The following is a 4,711-nucleotide window of genomic DNA, read 5'->3' on the forward strand; positions in this document are numbered from 1 at the left end:
AGAGATTAATTCACATATTCAACCATTCACTCTTTGATTTTTCTCAACGAAACACACCAAGTGTGATGGGTATGCCCAGACTAAAGCTGAACCTCACCGATAAGGCACAATAGGGCTGACACCTGTCTGAGGTTATTTGTGGACATTTCATGGGGTCAAGACTTGGTCCTTTGGTCCGGACAATGGTTTCCAACCTGTGGTCCGGGGACCCCTGGGGGCCTGCGACACCTTTTGAGGCAGTCAGTGACTGCTTAGAAAATTAAAGAATATTAACAGATTTAAAAAGTGCACACAGACAAAGTGGCTATTGTACAATTGTACATTTCAAAACATACTGTAAAAGTCAAGGAATTTGAAATTGGAGCTAAAAAATAATTGGTATCCTCAGATTGATTCAGGGGAGCAGTGAAGTTGCATCAAACAGACGATATCTGGAGTCAACTGAATTTAGAAAAGCTCCTATTAAAATTATTATTTTTTTATTTTTTTTGTTTATATTTGTTTGCAAATTAAATAAAAAGTTTTATCATTTGTGTATGTGTTTGATGAATACCTGTTGGTCTGTTTTGTGTACATTGGTTTGTGTTTTAAATCATCAATGTTAGGCCAAGGCCCCCGGCTTCCAGTAATGACTCAGTGAAGGGTCCCCAGATTCCAATAAACATGCAGTGGGGGTCCCTGGGTTTAAGTAATGATAATGTGGGGTCCGCAGCAGTCAAAAGGCGGGGAACCATTGGTCTGGAATATTCATAGTGGAGCTGGACCACAGCTGATTACGTCAGGTTGGTACCAGCTTGGAGGGACAATACACAACTCACAACTGAAGAGACTCTACACAGTTACCAGTGGCTGACATCATTTGTTGTTCTTCCTTGTTATTGTGTGACATTATTACTGCCTCCGAGAGTTAGGAGTGGTTGCACAGGAAGTGCTCTCTATCCTTGGGCCTAGGCAATAGCTTGCTGCAGTAGTGGTACTGGCCGCTTGATCCACTCGCCTGCTCGTGTATGAACATGATTAGGGCTCAGCACACCTGGAAAACCGACTATAAAGCAACATTCGCACGAGCATTGTTTGGTTCCAGAGATTGGAAAATTAAAGATATTTTTCTGAAAGAGCTAGAAAGATGCGAACCTTTGAGAAATGTTAATTCGCTGGCATCCACCCTCTTTTGTTCTTCCAAAAAGATGCACACTCATTTCCTGAAAATCTTATCAGTTTGTGGCAACGCTGGTGCCCATCTCTAAGTGTTCATCCTTCCTGAGCCACCTGCACATCTGGGACGATGGATACTACACCCTACACGCCCAGGAAATAGTTGAGACCGCGGATAGCCTCAGCTTTGTTCAAATGACATACCAGAATCAGCCATGGTGCTGGCCTCCGCCTTAGACTTTAACTTTCTCAGGTTCTGGACTTTCACATATCCGATCAACTGCCTGTCTCTTGTTTGTATCAAGCCCACCCAAACTTCACCAACGTGTATTACACCAGCAAGATATCTCACAATTTCCAGAACTCATGTTACGCTTATTTCATGAAGTGTCTGAAATTATGCCATTAGGCCACATTGTGTAATTTCAAGTCTGTTCAATTAAAAATCCTTTCACTGGAGCATTGGAACAACATCAAAGAACAGAATGTGAATGACTGCTGTTTGCAACTCTTGTGTTTTCGTTCTGTTTTATAGTGTGAAGTGCATCCTTGTGTCCAAAAACTTGTAAGGATGCATTTTGTAGTTAAATATAGCTATAAATGCCATCTTTTTATTGCCCAAAATGTTGTATAATTCTTTCTAACTGCTGCATTATTTATGTAAAAAGAATTTACACGAATTTCACACAACCATAAAATTGAAACTACTGGCTAAGAAACTAGTCAGTACGTGGGCCAGAACGTGTCCAAGTGCTGCCATCTATGCTCTGGCACTCCTGTGCAGGTCTGTGCACCCTCAGATATCCTGGTCTTGTCGGTGAACACTGCTTCACCCCTATGAGAAGCCCAACTAACTATACACTCGTCTAGATCGACGAGCAACACATCCTGCACATATAAACTCCTCCTGAAATGTTGACGAGCCCCTGAACAGGTGCTTAAGGAATCAAACCTCCCCTTGGCCTTGATCTGTGATTAGAACAGTAGGATTTCCCCTCCATCAGTCCCTTTCCAACTTCTCCTGTATAATCAGTCTTCCTCGCCCAAGGACTAGTCAAGGGACCACCAGCAAGCTACCTTCACTCCAAGCTCCTCAATTGTGGCCATTTGTAATGATTGTGGAACACTCTATGCTTTCTTGAGACAAAAGAGACAAACTTTGGCCTAAGATCTCAGCATCTGACATTCAAGAGAGCCCATCTGGCAGAGGTTGAGCCACCTTCATAAAATTCAGTGAAGTGCAATTACCCCTGGAATTGAAACCTGCAATGACAAAGCCACTGAACGGTGCCAAACCTGTATCACTGCCACACAACATAGATTAACAATAAGACTTAAATCCAAAGCGCTCCCCAGTATCGACTGAAATGCGCCTTTACAACCCCCTCCCGAAGAACCCCAGAGATTAACTTGAAGAGTAGGTCATTTCCATAGCAATGTGTAGCTTTGTGGTGCTTGAGATAATCAGTTAATGCTGACTGCGCGGCCACAATTCACATCCACACTGTATAATGTGGTGACACACGGTCCTTGTCCTTCGTTACAGAAACACAGCGGAAAAGCGTCCACTATGCCGTCTCTGTGGCGCAATCGGTTAGCGCGTTCGGCTATTCACCGAAAGGTTGGTGGTTCGAGCCCACCCAGGGACCAGACTAGTTTTACCAGATCTCACATGGAAATACATTTCCTTTCTATTTCTAAACTACGTGTAAAACGACGACTCCTCTTACAGCACAGAGGAATACCAAAGTAACATTTAGCATCATCACATATTATTGCCCAAGGGATCATTTACATCATTCATTCAGATTTGCGCGAGGAGTAACGTGTCCACACAATAATAAAGAGTGGTGACTGCTCCTGAGTGCATCGTGAATCATATGGTGACAGCATGAGCAGGACCTCCTAAAACACTAATAATACTATCCAGACCTGTTTCACAGCTGCTGTTTCCTGAAGCTGCCTATGGTGCAGTTCACCTGCCGCACCAGGGCAGGAGATTTCTACTGGGTGTAGCACAGCGACATCTGCAGGCCATTTATGGAATTGGCACAGTTTAGAAAAGTTCATAAATGGATAGCACAGTAAAAATATGATTGACAAGTACAGGAAAAACAAAAAGGGGGTTATAAATCTGGTCCTCGATACAACAGTGAATGGAGGAGAGAGGGAAAATGCGGTGATTGAATTGATTTGCTACAGAATAGAAAAGCGGTCGGGGTCTCGGTGTGGACTCAACATACTGTTCTGTGCAAATAAGAAATGAATGTCACGTGTAATGCGGCCGAGTTCGCGCTGCCTCCAGCTTTTTTTTAATATAACGCGAACGTTATAAACCTGCAAACTATAGCGCGAGCTCTGCCCAATGGTATTGGAGCTCTTTACGTGAGCATCAGAAACAAGGTTGTTTTGTTGTTGTTGTCGTTTTAGTCACAAATTGAGTGATTTTGTTCAGAATAACAGCTTTGAAGGGAGTGGTGGTTGAGTCTTGAGGGTCGAAGTTGACTAGCAAGGACAACCAATCCTATTCTTTTTCAAGAAATATTGATGTTGGTTAATGCAGTATTTTACAGAAACACACACCATGCACGGTAAAGCAAAACATTCGACGAGGGTGGGATTCGAACCCACGCGTGCAGAGCACAATGGATTAGCAGTCCATCGCCTTAACCACTCGGCCACCTCGTCCACTGTAAACCACGGTTTACCAGCTCTCTATATCTGGTGACGAGGCTTGATACATGCGGTAGGTATGGAACAAGGAATTTTTTGTGTTTACTGAATAATATAAATAGTTAATAATAATAAATAATTAATGATACCTCACATGTCGAAAACAGTCCCACTGCACAGTGTGTTAGTCAATATGCCTTAAGTGGGTGGTGTCTAAGGGCAGATTAACTTGGAGAACATTATGTCACTGGCCACCGATGGGGTAACCACACGGACAAAATGAGCCACTGATGGCACTGACTCAAAAAACTGTGGCAGAGACGCCACATGCCTGTCACCATCAGGCCACCGACAGGAACTGCTATAAATGATCCAACCACAGAGATGCAGCCTGGCTCCGGCCGGTGAAAGGCACTTGTGTCACTAAACCTACCAACAAGAGGCCATGACGTCACTACGAATCAGAAACAATGATGTCACTAAATCTGAAAATCAGAAGCTGTGATGTACTGGCGTCAAGAGACCATTTAAAAAGCGAACCTGTCCCTCATAGGAAGTGATGTCACTGAGAGGCAATGTAACCAGTGCCCCGTGACCTCAAAACGGGTGACCAATCACTACCACACATCGCCTCCACGCATCTCGGCTTTTGTGTTATCTTCAATGTGAAGCCTGTTGTGTTCTGTACATCCTTACTTTCAATGTCACGAGAATATGCTACATGAGCAAGGTTGGTTAGCTCAGTCGGTTAGAGTCTGGTGTTTTTGTTAGCTTACTTGGTTAGAGTCTGCTGTATGGTTTGATCTCAGTGCAAGGAAGAAAATGCCTCTTTATGCCCCCCATCCCTCTATAATGTCTCATTTCAAAGGAAAGTTCTTGCAAC

General features: G+C 43.5%; 2 non-coding genes across 2 annotated transcripts; one reads left to right on the forward strand and one right to left on the reverse strand.

Moving 5' to 3' along the window:
* Positions 1-2,730: 2,730 nt before the first annotated feature.
* On the forward strand, positions 2,731-2,804 carry TRNAN-AUU (transfer RNA asparagine (anticodon AUU)). The gene has a single exon. It is a non-coding gene; the product is annotated as a tRNA-Asn (tRNA).
* Positions 2,805-3,761: 957 nt separating this feature from the next.
* TRNAS-GCU (transfer RNA serine (anticodon GCU)) lies at positions 3,762-3,843 on the reverse strand. Its single transcript has one exon. It is a non-coding gene; the product is annotated as a tRNA-Ser (tRNA).
* Positions 3,844-4,711: the final 868 nt, after the last annotated feature.

This window comes from Pleurodeles waltl, chromosome 12, assembly GCF_031143425.1.
Source record: "Pleurodeles waltl isolate 20211129_DDA chromosome 12, aPleWal1.hap1.20221129, whole genome shotgun sequence".
Lineage (NCBI taxonomy): Eukaryota > Metazoa > Chordata > Amphibia > Caudata > Salamandridae > Pleurodeles > Pleurodeles waltl.